The following is a 15,362-nucleotide window of genomic DNA, read 5'->3' on the forward strand; positions in this document are numbered from 1 at the left end:
AGTCATACGACAGTGGAACCAGCTGCCTGGAGAGGTGGGGGGCTCTCCCACACTGGAGACATTCAAGGGGAAACTGGGCAGCCGCCTGAGTGGGATGGTGTGACTTGGTGTCCTGCAACAGCAGGGGGGTGGACCTGATGGCCTTCCTGGTCCCTCCAACTGTACTATTCTATGATTGCTATTCCTTTTTTATGATGTGAAACCCTGGAGGTAGCTTCCCCAACCTTCAAAATTCCGGCTGGAGCCGGATTGATAGTTCTTCACTGGATTCCCTGAAATTTCAATGAATGAAATAAAAATATATTCCTCCAACTACAGTTAAGACCCCTCCGCATGTTTTACCAATCCTGCTGAAATTTAGGATATGCACAAGCGGTGCTTGTTTCTGACTCCTGAAAATCCAGAAAGCTTGTTCAAATGGTTTCCATCTTATATGGGTCAGAATGAGACCCACTCCAGGAAACATAAAAGGGCAAAATGCTCCAAGTGCTCAGGGACTTTAGCAAATGCCAGCTGTGGCATGAATACTCATGCACACCCCTTCTCACCCACCTAGTGTGCTTCCAGATGAAAAATTCTTGCCCAATTGCCCTGCCTCACTCACAGAATTTTAAAGGGGGCCCAGATGGCATCAACTTCCATGTGTTTTCCTCCCGTGTTTTTGCAGCATGTTCTTCTGTTGGTTTTCTCACTACGGGAAATCCACCAAGGAGCAAGAGACTGAACGAGCGCACCGCACTGCCAGAGCGACAGAAAGGATTTGGAAATGGAAGGATAATGGAAAGCTTCCACCGGGTATTCCCACGACAAGAGCGATTCTGCAAAAGAAGAAACTGCCCGAGCATCGCAAGACTGAGAAGGAAGCCAGTGCTTGCGCAGTGCTTGAGCCCTTGCGGTACAGAATCCGAGCAGGTCCTGGGCATGCTCCTCCTTGCTTGAGCTGTCTGCTGGCAGGATGCCCTCACTTGTCCTTCCCCAAAAGCCATGCCAAGCATGCCATATATTAAAGGTTACTGTCGGGAGCCCCTTCTCTCTTTCAAAACAACGGACTGTTCTTTGGCAAAAGCTCTTTATTTCCAGTGTGCATCCAGCGAACTATAGCCAGTGAAGAAAGAGTCTCTGAGCATGCACAGAGTGGTTTGTGGAACCCATACTAGAATCTATTTCCGAGAGCCCTCCTTTTGAGTAACCCTGGACCCCAACCCTCTGGAAGTGCCCCTCTGGAGACAGGCAGGCCTCCTAGTTGCATGCGGCCCCTATAATCGGCTAGCCCCTCTCTCCCGATGCCACGGCATGGGCTCAAGGATCATAGCAGGCTCCTCTGGCTCCATTCCATGCCCCATCCCAGCAGGGACTGCCCAAACACCTGGAGACGGTGGTCCTGAGAAAAGCTCTTCCACCTCCACCATCTCTGTCTTGGAGGCCTCATCTCCCAGGCTTCACCCAACTCCCCGGTGCGTCAGTGTCACCCTTGCCCAGAAACGTACACCAAGGACAATGGCCTCTTTCATCCCCAACAGTTCTATTTATCCATCTGTATCTATGTATGACATTTCTGTAGCACCCAGAAGCTGAAACTCTCTAATCATAAGGAAAAGGGTAGGATCCAATTCAGAATTCTCAGCTCTAAATACAGGTTAGATAGGAATATCCACCAGTTCAGTAGAAAGACTTCAGAATCAGACTATAAAACATGTAAAAGGGGCCCATCAATAATAGAGATAATATTCTAATTGTATTATTTACCAAAGTATGTATAAGGTTGTGCAGCGCTTTTTTGGTAAAAAAAAAAAAAAAAAAAGTGCCGAACTCACCTCTTGGGGTCAGTCACTGTACACACACATAAACATAATGGTCGCCGCCGGCAGTAAGCACTCAGCACACAACCACACGACCGATCCCAAGCCGAGCAGCGTCCCGAGCCGAGCAGTGCCCTCACAACCAGCACCGACACACAAGCAGCCCGCAGGCACTATGCTAATGAACCTGCTACGCCCGACAGGGCAATTCACAATCACTTGCAAAACGTCAAAAAAAAAGGTGCCGGAACGCTGTTCCGGTGCATTCTATGACAAAAAAAAGCCCTGAGGTTGTGTATTGGCCATATCGTCACAAAGAAGTTTTCTAAAATTATTATTAAAAAGTTTGTTCGTAGCTGTGCTGAAGACACCCTCTTTTAGATGCAAGTATTGGGACAGCGCCTATAACAATGATGGTCCAGAATCAGACACACTCTAAATCAAATTGCACCAGCGTCACATCCCTCGCTCTTTTGGGGGGCACCACCAGTTTCAGACCCCACGACAAGCAAAAATAGCCCTGGTCATCCAGAAGCTGCCTGACCTCACCCCTAGAGCACCACCTGTTTTAGTTTAGTAAATCTTACAAGCAACCATTCAGTAATTTACTCTATTCATTTCACCAGTGAATCTTGAGGCACAGGGCTTGCTTAAGGATACTTCCTGAGCGACAATGGAGAAAGGAACCAAGGATGTCCTAATTCAAAGCTCAGTCCTACCATAATGGTTTCCCATTTCTTCTCCCTCATTACCGTCCAGAATATGGGTGCAACAATGGGGCAGGCAGAACAAGCAGCCTTCGTCCCGACCTGGTCCCATTGCCATGCAGATCACCCTTTCCCAAATCTGGTGTCCTTCAGATGTTTCAGTGGATGGGACTTGTAATCCAAGTGACGCAAAGCACACTGCAGCTTGGGGGAGGTTGACACGGCCCAGAACACACGGGTTGAAATAATCAGAATTACAAGGGAAGGGACAATCGGGTTTCTTCTCCAAGGAACATGGATCAACTGGGATCAGAGCAGGCTCAAAAACACATCCCATCGAAAAGGAGGCTTGCAGAGTGCACTGTACGCCTGCCATGAGGCTGCACATCGGTATTCCCCCACCCCATGCTTTCCAGATGTGCTGAAGCCCAATTCCCACGATCCTCAGCCAGCACTGACGATGCAGTCCAACACCGTTTCGGTTGAGAAAGGCTGTGTGACTTTATAGCCATCCTGCTAGTGCTACACAATGGCAGTGCGTTCTTAAAGAATGGGCCAAGGCTATGTTTCACATACCATGTAAGCTTGAGGAATGAACTAAACACCAATGAAGGAGTCACACGTTAAAGACTTAAGACCAAATGCAAGGAGATTTTAGGGGAAGCATGTAGGGCACCCAGGCTCCAAGTTCAGATCTTGCCACAGCGTTAACTAAGCAGCCTTGGTGCCGTGCCCGTCTCCGTTGCTGTCTGTGAAGGGGGAGCTGCAGTAACTTATCTTGCAAGGTTGCTACAGAAACTAAACAATGCCAGCACAACCCTCTGCAGATAAAACATGCAACGTCAGTGATAATTAGCCCGAATAAGAGTCAATGAACTTCTCAGTTTCTCAAAAGTCAACTTCTCTTCACAGTGAGGTCTGAGCAAAGACAATAGAAAACATGATTTTGAGACGTCATGATTCACTCAAATCTTTCATTGTTTGTCACTCAGCACTGGCTTTTTGCGGAAATGTCACTTGGTTTTATTTATTTATGATGCAGTAGGTTTGCTCAGAGTTCACAATAAAAGGCAAGCCCGTGTTATTTCCGTTGAATATCACTAGTGATATTCCACTTAATATCAGGAGTTCTCATGTGGGTAGGAAAGGTAAATGGCAAAGGATAATGAATGTATTAGGTATTTTTGGCATTGCCTCAAATACAAATAATCTGAAGCCATGGAACCATGTGTTTAAATTGGGTTGAATCCAGACTTAGTCACGCTTAAGCGGAGACTCTAAAGTTAGACTTGGTCACAACTAACTTGTCCCATAAATCTCAATGGGTCTACCCTCTAAAACTTACAGACTTAAAAAACTCTGCAAGCTTCCTTGTAGCCTGAAGAGCTTCCTAATCCTGGAAGCTAAGCAGGATCAGGCCCAGCTGAAATTTGGATGGGTGACTTAAATGCTATGAACTGCCCAGAGATCTCTGCCTATGTGAGGTATAGGAATGTAATGTAAGAATTAAAAAATAGAGGATTGTATGGATCCAACCCGTTACTTAAGCTATCCAGCCCTAAGCCTAAATAGTAAAAACATTAAGAGGTCATGAAAATTCCCCTCTATTCTCAAGCCCAGGCTCCACACAAGCGCATATGAAATAATCAGGCAAAAGCATCCGAGGATCTAAGAGGCGAGTCACAGAAAGCCCAGTTTTCCTTCTGTGCTCGTGACTTTGTGTATTCTGTGCAAGGATAATCCAATGCAAAGAAGGGGTCACTAGTGTTTCCAAGCATTGTCAGACTAGAGCTTGGTGCAGCTCTTAAGTCGGGGACGTAGTCCAGCAGACACAAGACAGCCAGGTTCTGGCCAGATCTTTGGATCCCTACCCGAAGGTGCATTTTGCTTTCAAGGATGGCTGCTGTTGCTAGGTAAGCACTAACATGCCTCCCACCCAGTACACATGCACAGAAGCACTCTAGCTTTGCCTATAAAGCATCTATCCATGTGCTGAGGCCATATTGGCTACTGAAAGCAACTCAAGGTGCAATGCCAGCCCATGTGGTCAAGACATATTATACATCACCAGGCTGGTGTGGAAGCCAAACTCTTTCCAGTGGCAGTGTACCAATTTCCATGCTGTTAAGGTACTACGAATTGGCCTTACTTGGCTTCAGGAATCTTCAGAGCAGTGCTCAACCATGTATCAGAAAGAAGAACATTCTGTGAATGTGGAATAGTCACACTGGTGCCTTTTCATGTGCCAAGGATCCTCAAAAGCAAATACTCCGTAAAGAGTGACTTCGGAGAACGGCAGCCAGTTGGTATGGACCAACCTTCCTGAAATGGATGCCCTCTAGATATTTTGGACTCCAGCTCCCATCAGCCCCAGCCAAGAAGGTCAGAGGTCAGGAATTCTGGGAGTCCTTTAAAACATCTAAAGGCACCAGGCTGAGGAAGGCTACAGCCCAGAATACTCCACTAATTTCAGATTTCTACAGTGTTGGGGAAATCTGGAGCCTTCTCCAGACATGAAGAACAAGGAAAGAACTGCAAAATGCTCAAATTGCATTCCAGTACATCAAGCATAGACCCCTAGAAAAGCCAAGTGTTGCTCTCCACCCTGGGAATACCAAAAATGAGGGATGTTAAACATCTGATGGTTCACGAGAGGTGGCTGATGTTTGATTTTGTGAGCCGTAAGTTGCCCTGGCCCTGCTTCATACCTTCCTTAAAACAGACAGCCCTCCCTCCGATGCTCTTTATGGCCACGTCCCTTCCTCACCCTTAAGGAATGCAACCTAACCAGTGTCTCAGGGTCACAACTGATGACTAAGAGCATGAACTGATAACCATTTGACCAATCAATAATAAACACAAATTTCTCACATTCTTCTGGATGGGGTATTGCACAATTGCGTACCCTGTGAGTGCTTACCTTTAATGAATCAGGCATTGGTCACCTTATAAAATGATCCCCTGATTAGATATATCACTGACTAGACACATTTCTTCTCAGTATCTGAAATGGTTTGGATCTTCCCTTGAAACACCATGAGGCCACCATGTCAAAGAAGACAGGGTTCCTCTACCTCTAATAGCTGCGCAAAGACAATGACATCAAATGCAGCTTTTCTAATGAGTGAAACTACCCCAAATCTCCTGCCTTCCTACACATCTGGTTGCCCTGTAGCCTGACAACTCCTTCAGACTGGCCTTGAGAACAGATATGGAAAGATCAATCAACCAATTAATTCTGGGGGCAACCATGTTAGGGTGTTGTACCAGAAACACCAAAGAGTCTTATAGCACATTAAAAGACTAACAAAATTATTTTGGCATAGATTCTCACGGACTGATTCCATTTCCTCACAGATCTCAAATATTACAAGGCATTCAAAGAGGAAGTGGAGTCAAACATTTGATAAGCATGCCCAAGCCCTTGGACACAATTCAAATAGCTCTTTCAATCCTAGGCTTACTTTTCTCCAGGTTCACATCTTGTTGCATCGACATAGCCTGAGTATGCTGTTGTTTCATGCTGTCAAGTCATCTCCAGCTGAGGGTGTCCCTATTAATGAAAGTCCTCCAAAATGTTTTCTCCTTGACAGCCCTGCTCAGCTCTTGTAAACAATAGGCAGTGGCTTCCCCTACAGAACCAATCTGTCTCACAACTGGCATTCTTAGAACAGAAGACAGAAATCAGACTTCGGAAGGTTCCCACTTCCAATATTTTGTTGATGCCACTGTTGCTTTCAACCATGCCTACAAATGAAGCAGAAGAGGTTTCCTGCCCATCCAGAACGAGACCAAATGCCAGCGTCAGGGCTGAACTGAAGTCACACTTTCTAAGGAAAGGGAAATTATTGTGTAACTCGGGAACCAAATTACACACTGGCAGTTAGACTCAGATCATCCCACCGATGAGAACGATCCCAGATGTACACCCTTCTGGAACAGGAAGTGGCTACCAAAATGTACAGCTGATGATAGCAATGGTTACAGAGAAACTACAGGGCAAGTCATTCAACTCCTTTTAAGGGCCGAGACCTTTTAGTAAATACTAGGGAAAGCCCACAGCATTTTGGCCCTGTAGGTAAAATTTTACTGGACCTCTTCCACGTGCACAAGTGTCTACCACACAGACACACACACAGATCTTGCAATGTTATTCCCACTCAATACCTGCCAATTCTTGAAGTTCTAAAAAATGAAAGCTATCGGTACCAGCAATAATGACAGATGTGTGTGTTGGGGGTGGTCTTTCACTTTGCCATAGTTTAAGGATGGAGAGTAGGCTGAAGCTTTGATTCTGCCCAGCTTGTAGCCTCAGAAGCCAGTCAGGAGTTTTGACTAAAGACAATTCATTGTCATAAAATGAGAGCAGATGCACAGTTGAAATCGCAATTCTGTTTGCCAAGCGATCAACCTCCGCTCAGAGTTAGCCAACATGATCAATACTGCACTAAGGAGAGGCATGTGATGGTGATATGGTTAAATTGTCTGGCAGCACTTTGTACACATCATCTTATGTGACCCAGGGAAGGCTGTGAAGAAGACCCTTTCGATTGCCATTAGAGGACAACATTGGGTTGCTTCTCCGTGCATAAAGGGATAAGGCTATGGGCTTCATCAGCCAAGTCCCTTCTGCTGTTTCAGAGGTTGAAAAGGCCACTGTGGATACATAAATCAGGTGCATGTTCCCAAGCAAAAGGTAAATTGGGCAAGGCCTTTACCAAGATACCCACTTAGCTAGTCAATGGACCAGTAGCCACAGGAATAAGCCAAAGACGCACCAAAAAACCTGCCACATTCAGAATATCACTTTGCTTGCTAGAAACAGGTTCGTATTTGTAGATTTAAACAGCACTTAGAGCATAGTTTATTTTCCTAAAGAACCAACACCCTGATACAAACAGCTAAAGTTCTGGAAAGGAAAACAAAGAAGAATGCTGATATGTGGCAGCTGCTTGCTTTGCATATGGATGCAAGCATTTGCAAGCAGAGAACAAAGACTTTGACATGACAGTTCCAGCCCAGAGCCAAAAAGCCATATAGTAATTTGTTGTCTTTTTGCAGTGTCCCCATGTAACTTCCCACTTGAGAGGACATGGGGAGGCAAACTTACATTTATCCTTCTGTCATCTGGACATTGGCCCGTAATTTGAACCTTGGTCAAAACCAAACATTTAGTTCACTGGAGTATACCAGGATACGTTAACCATGAAAAGAAACTAGAAGGGCTATGAGATGCTTTCATAATGGCTTCTTTGGACCCAACAATGAGCCAGTGGTCCAGGAGTTTGTCAGCTTATCATAGAAGCAGTCTGGCTGCATACATTGCCTGATCGCTTCTGTTGTAGCTGGAAGCATTTCAACAAATCACGGATCTTCTGTCTGTGATCCACTTAGCATTCTGTGTGAACAAGGAACTCTTGGCGAACCAGTCATAATCAGTGACAAACCATCGTTTATCATCCTGGTTTGTTGGGGAAGAGACAAGCCAGATCCAATAGGAAGATAGGACCAAGTGCGGTATGGTGGTCAGAGTGTTGGACTGGGGACCTGGGAGATCTGGGTTTGAGTCCCCATTTGGCTATGAAATTCACTGGGTGGCTTTGGGCCAGTCACTCCTTCTCAGTCTCACCATCCTCTCACAGTTGCTTTGAGAACAGCAGTGGAGCTGTGAAAGCTACCTTGGGTTCCTCAAATATAAATGCAAGGCAATAATGATGATGATGAACAAATCACAGAGGGAAAGGCCATGGTTTGCTTAGCTGTCCCCAGTCAAGCTGCTTCTAAACTGTACTGTTATGTGTGAATCAGGTCGATTCCTTAAGAGGGTTCAAAAGCGATACCTTCCTACCTTGCATAAGAAAATGCTTTCTTCGGTATGCCCATTCCTGTACGATAACAAACGGACCATATGCATGAAAAGACTCAAATGGATTGTATCTCTGAAAATCATGAACCACCAAGATATTTTGTGTTGTGAATTAACTTTTTAGTATTGCAAATGGATTGCATGTGCTGCCAGTCCCAAGAGGCTGTTAATAAAGGACCTAAGCAATGCAAATTCCAGTTTAAAACTAATCATTTTTGTATCCTAGAAAAGACCAATTGTTCCGTTCAAAATGTGCCAGAGATGCATCTCTTTTCAAGCATGTTCCACAGGATTCTCTTTGTAAAGACAATTAGTTCCCTCCCTAGAAAAAAAACGTTTTGGCAAGTGAACCTCTCAGCCAGAGGCCCATGTTACACAAAAGCACAGTTTGCAGGCTCAGATAAATCTTAATTTAGCAGCTGGGTACCAGCAATCAGAATGCATACCCCTCTGTGCTTTACATCCTGGTTTAACTCAATCAACTGTAGTTGTGCTGTCTATAACAGGAACTGGAGTTTAATGGGAGTTTAAGATCCTGCTTAATAAATCAATACTAAACCGAGCTGTGTAGCTACTGTGAACTGAGTGCACACCATCTGACAAAGGATCTTGATTTTTGGGAATCTGGCATTCAGGGTGCCTGCCATCCAACTTCTCTGGAGCCTTGGCAAATGGTATTTCCCAGAGCCCCTGGCCTTCAGGATGTTACCATTATAATATCCAAGATGCAGAGAGGAACAGCGAAGCTTTCCACGAGTGACCTTCGACTTCAGGTACATTCTGGAGAAAAGGAGATTGATGATGGAACAGAGCTGAGATGTTCAAAGTGGGAGGGAGTTGCCACAGATCCAAGCATTACAATCAGCTCCCAAAACCCTAAGCTTTATTATTATTAATATTATTTTGACAGTGGCAAATAATTAGCATTGGTCAAGCTCATTCTGAATAAAGCCAAAGGAAATTTGCCGAGCCCCCTCCTTCATTTGCTTGCATGGTTTGGGAAAACAGAATAGTGATACAAGATGCATCATTATGCATACTAAAGTCTTTCTGGGCTTTAATAAAGAATTACTTACTGTGGAGCAAGCACAGGGTTTCTAATTTCCCATTTATCCAGTAATGTTAAATAATACAGGAAGCAACTGTCTAGCTTATATGGGAGCAAACATATACATAATCTAAATCAGGGCTAATGTTTCAGGCTTTAATTCTGGTTCTCTGATGCTCCAAATCCAAGGGATTTGGTAAAATCTACTGATTAAGAGAAGGAACTATGAGCTGGAAGTTTCTGATTAAAATCCCAGATCAGCACAAAGAACTGTAGTAAAGTCCCATTCTCTCAGCCTCAGCTCTATAACATGGGATCTATATTCTGGGAGCAATAATCTAAACCTATCTGAACTGTTCTGTCCCTACAATTCCACATGCCTAACACTGGTGTTGCTCTTTAATATGCTAAATAAATTGGGACGATGTCCAACATCATTTAAGACTGCACCTACACCTGTATGAGACTGTCCAAGCAAATACAGAGGTCTTTCTCTTTAGCCCACCAGCAAGAATCACTAGGATACTGGGTACCAGAAACTGGGCATGCTCAGTACTCCTAAAGATTAGAACTGGGAAAGATCCATTGATTTCCATCTGATTTGGAATCTGATTTAAAATCATGTTACTGGTGTGTGTCTGTGTGTGTGCGCACACGTGCGCAATTGTAACTGTATGTTCATCTTGTCCTAATATTTTAAGCCACCTGAAAGGTGGGTTAAAAATATATCTGTACTAAATAATACATAACGTTCAGTTGCAAAGTTGCACCAAAGTCTTTGCGACCCCATGGACAATACTCCTCCAGGCCTTCCTGTCCTCCACCATCTCCGGGAGTACACCTACAACTGCTTCAGTGACCCCGTCCAGCCACCTCATCCTCTGGCGCCCCTTCTCCTTTTGCCTTCAATCATTCCCAGCATCAGGGTCTTCTCCAGGGAGTCCTTCCTTCTTGTTAGGTGGCCAAAGTATTTGAGTTTCAGTATCTGACCTCCTAAAGAGCATTCAGGGTCAATCTCCTCTAGGACTGACTGGTTTGATCTCCTTGCAATCCAAGGGACTCACAGGCGTCTTCTCCAGCACCACAATTCAAAAGCCTCAGTTGTTTGGCGCTCAGCCTTCCTACAGGTGCCATATTTTAGGTCCCAATAAAAGGAAGGAAATCATTAATGCTTTCATCTCATTTTTACCAATGTGAGCAGGATGGGTGTTTGCTTCGGGGAAATAAGTTAAACTTTAACTCCCTGTTTTAAAAGTCCCATTAAATTCAAAGTAATGTAGTTTGGCCTGGAGCCTTCGATCTAAAAAGTTAAGGCGCATGAGTGTGGAAATGCTAAAAATCAGAGCTTTCCTTGATATTTCTACCCACTTTAACAGCTGCTGCCAAAGAAATAAGCCCTGATCAGTTGTTTCTTTGTCAGACCTGCTGCAGCGGTTAAAAAAAAACTCTGGCTATTCCCGACCATTCTCGATCACTCCACATTTCTGAACTACATCCAAGCAATTCAGAGAAAGCAAAACTCTTTAGAGGGCCGCCTGCGGAAGGAAGTGTTTGGGAGTGTTGCAGTCCTTAAGGGTTTCATCTCACTGTGGAACTGCCTGATTCTCAGCATGTTCAGATCCATGGAAATTCTGCCTCCCACCCAAGAAACTCAAGTGACCCATTTTGCTCCAAAGTAAAGCTAGTCATACACCAATCTACTTTAAAAAGAACTGCCGCTACATGTGCGCGCACCCCCCCCCATTGCTGCCTTTAGAAAACCTAACAATGGTTAAATATAGGGTGTAAACAGCACCCTAGACAGACCATAGTAGCAAAGCAGAGCACTGAATCCTTGAAATCCATATTCAGTCGCTCTGATCTCCAAGTGAAGTAGGGCAGAGTGCCATGAAAACACTACTGAGCTAGGTAGGTGCATGTGTTCAGGTTTGTAGAGAAAATAAGACTAAAGATTCGCACTCGACAACTCTCTGATAAGATCTGAGGCTATCCACAGCCTTTCTGAGCTAATATTCACACGGAAAAGAGAGCAAGTGTTAAGGCAAAGGGGCTGCAGGGTGAACTGCCACCACGGTGTCCTTGCCCGTCATTCAGCAATTATTGTGTCAAGTATTTCTATGCCACTTCTCAACTGAAGAGACTTCCAGAGTGACTTACATATTTTATTTTTTATTTATTTATTTATATTGCTATTTGTATCCTGCCTTTTTCCTACAAAGGGCTCAAGGCAGCTTACATCATTTCTCCTCCTCCATCTTATCCCCACAACAGCCCTGTGAGGTAGGTTGGGCTGAGAGTCTGTGACTGGCCCAAAGTCACCCAGTTGGCTCCATGGCTGAGCGGGGACTAGAACCCAGATCCTCTGAGTTCCAGTCCCATGCTTTTAACCACTACACCACACTGGCTCTCTGCAGGGGAGAAAAAAGGCCCTGCCTGCTTGAGGGCTTACAATCTAAGAAGATATAACATGAGAGGAAAAATGAATGGGGAGGAAAGAGGGAGAATTGATTCTTCCAGCAGGTCTGGTGGAATGACCCTGCTCGCTCTCTCTCTCTCTCTCTCTCTCACACACACACACACAGCTCAGCTCAGCTCAGCTCAGCTCAGCTCAGCCTGCTGGAATGGCTGCTGGTGGTAAAGTCCTTCTCCTTCCCCCTTCTCCCATTCCCCTTCCAGAAGGCTGCCAGAGCAGTTTAGAACCTGGATTGTGTTTACTCATTTATTATATTCTGCTTTTTTTTTTCTTTTTTAAAGAACTCAAAGCTGCTCACATCATTCCCCTACCTCACAGGGCTGCTGTGAGGATAAGACTAAGTTTAAATGATGACGGCAAAGCTTAAATCACAGCCCATACACGTTGTCTGAGTAGTGACTGGTGAGCCCCAGAGAAGCAAAGTGATCTTCTCGCTCTTGGGGGAGGAAGGCTCTTTTCATAAAAGAAGCCCGGATTCTATAGCATCGTTCAAGATCCAACTGGCCCACCACTCCTTCCAGTCTGGAACTGATGCTTTCACATCTTCAGGCTTATTGGCAGTCTGTGCTGGGACATCTGGATAAAAAGATAATTTCTTTTGATCACAAAATGAATAGGGAAATATGGCGATTGATTTGTTAAGGAAGATAAGACGGCTGTGTTGGAACAAGTTGCTGCCAGTGCAACGCATTCATTAAATGAGTCGGTGTGATGTAGTGGCTAAGAGCGCTAGGCTGGGACTCAGGAGATCTGGGTACAGTCACAGACTTAGTCCAACCTAACTTACAGAGCTGTTTTGAGGATAAGACTGAGAGGAGGAGAATGATGTGAGCTGACTTGACTTCCTTGAACAGAAGGAAAGGTGGGATATAAATTAAATAAATAAAAGATCAAACCAGGTACAGCTTGATCTTCCAGCCTTCTTCTTGTAGCTGTTGTTGTTACATTTATACCCCACTTTTCTTCCTCTTGCAAGGAACCCAAGCAGCTTACAAAATTCTCCTTCTCTCCATTTTATCCTCACAAAAACAACCTGTGAAGTCCAGATTCTCCTCCTTTACAAAATTTTCTGCGATAGGGAAACAATATGGAAGAAAAGATGCAAAAAAAAAAAAAGGAACGGAAAGAAATGAAAAATGACATCTGGATACCCATAATATTCTATGGCAGTGACAGTCTAGTTGGAAACAGCCTTAAAAACAGTTCTAGGGGGCATAACTATTTGGATCAGGGAGGTGAAATTTTAAGAAAATATTCTTTAGGGCTTTTCTATATGATGCATTTATCCTACTCTTGTGGTCCCTCCTTCACAAAAGTTTGTGTGCATTTAGAGAAAGCAAAATCTGGTATTGAATTGCAAATCACAACAAGCTGGAACAAAAACCTCTGGTATTGTTGAAAATCTATTATATTGCAGTTATACTGTATGGCTACCTGTGCTTGGTGAATAGAAAATATAGAAAGGCAGAGAAATGCAAACCCCAAGGGAGAGAAACTGAATAAGGGACACATTTTTCCTCTATCAACAATGGAATAAGGAATAAGGAACTCTCCTGCTCCCACGCAGAGAAGTCCATAAACTGCAATCTTTTAGGATTCAAACAGAAAAAAAATCTTACAAGCTGGCATGGTGAGCATTGCAAAACTTGCTTCTTTCTAAATATTTATAGAATTGAATTCATAATCGGTGCTGTTAGGCACCTTTATCAAAAGCTATGTCGCGAGGAGCTTTTCTCTCATACACACATAATTTTCACAACAGGAAATTTGGTAAGAACGGAATGCTGCTCTGTATTTCACAAGAAACTATTTCAAAGCAGTGGCGAAAAATGCTGAGTCAAGTACCTGACCCAACCCCCTTTCCAAAACCACAAAAAAGGAAGAGAGTCATAATACTCCTTAAAAGAGAGGATTGCCGGGCAATAAACCCATACCAGTATGCCTGTGATTAAGCAAGTTTATTCACTGGGACAAACTAGCTTGTGTGATTTCCGGCTCTCATCCACACAAGTAAACCAGGACATAAAGAAATTGCTTAATGCAGTAAAAAGGTCTTACTCCCATCAAAGAACAATTCCCAGGGGGCCCTGAGAAGGGGCAATAACTGATAAGGGACCAATCCTATGCATGTTTGGACAGAATGAGAAGTCCTAGAATTCCCAGCATGCCTCAATCAGCACGGCTAGTTGGGAGATGCTGGGAGAGGTAAGACAACGCCAGTCTGCACATGGTACCAGCCACATTTCCATCATAACACCCCATTCTGCCCTAAGAGAGTTGAGAGTGGCACGAAAGAAACACCCTTTTCCAAGCTGTACCCCAAGGGTGGTCCTCCTGAGGTTCTTGCATTTCATCCTCCAGCTGCCATGGCCAATGGTGAGGGATGGTGGGAGTTCCAATCCAGATACCTCTGTAAGGTCCCTCTTTTCCCCATCCCTGGTGCCTAGCCCCACTTCCTACGTGACATGTCTCATCTCAGGTCAAGGATGGGCTGAGAGGAATGGAGCACAGGCTGACACTTCCTTCAGATCTCTGAATGCAAATGTTACCTGTCCGTTCTCACTTCTACTAGACACTGCCCTCCAGGTGAGCACCCGCAGGTGAACACAAGCCGCTGCTGACTAATGCTTCGACAGGATTCTCACTGCCAAACAGAATTCCCTTAGAACCATGTGGCTCGCTGGCCCAGAGCTGTTCACTCTTTTACAGCCCAGTGACAGGGCCTGGCAGGTGCAATGCAAGAACAGGCCTCACTGGATCAGCCCAAACTTCAGTCTTCTCCACAATCCTTCTGGCCCCAAACCAACATCTCTTCCATGTGGTTGGGCTTCTCAAGGCAGAGCACCACACAGATTCCCAGGTCTTCTGTTCCATTGCACAATGGGCTAGGTTAGCCCCGGCCCTACCAAGCCCTGGCCCCACACCGCTTTCCTGTGGCCCCATATCCATTCAGCAGAGGTCTGGGGCAGAGCGGGGGATGGTTCTTGTTCTGGTTTGGTTTTTGCCTCTCTCAGGCTAAGTGACACATAGAATCACAGAAGTGGCCATGAAGGCCATTGGGTCCAACCCACTGCTGTTGCAGGAGACTAAGTCACACCATCCCACTCAGATGGTGTCTAGTTTCTGTTTGAATGTCTCTAGTGTGAGAGAGTCCACCACCTCTCTAGGCAGCTGGCTCCACTGTCATATTGCTCTGACAGTGAGGAAGCTCTTCCCGATATCTAGCCTGATCCTGGGTTGTCACAACTTGACTTGACTATCTGAGTGGGATGGTGTGACTTGCTGTCCTGCAACAGCAGGGGCTGGACCCAATGGCCTTCACGGACCCTTCCAACTCTCCTATTCTATGATTCCATGTCCTAGAATGGTGTCAGCAAGAAGAGATCTTGACCTTCCTCTTGGTCACATCACTGATCTAGGAGAACAATAGTTCAAGGACACTTGCAGCTGGAGAGGAAGGGGTTCACAC

General features: G+C 44.9%; 1 protein-coding gene across 3 annotated transcripts in view; it reads right to left on the reverse strand.

Moving 5' to 3' along the window:
- Positions 1-15,362, reverse strand: part of PLA2G4A (phospholipase A2 group IVA) — a 93,912-nt gene that overhangs the window by 75,102 nt on the left and 3,448 nt on the right. The window lies entirely within an intron of this gene.

This window comes from Varanus komodoensis, unplaced genomic scaffold (genome assembly GCF_004798865.1).
Source record: "Varanus komodoensis strain SLA01 unplaced genomic scaffold, ASM479886v1 scaffold34_1, whole genome shotgun sequence".
In the NCBI taxonomy this organism is placed as follows: domain Eukaryota; kingdom Metazoa; phylum Chordata; class Lepidosauria; order Squamata; family Varanidae; genus Varanus; species Varanus komodoensis.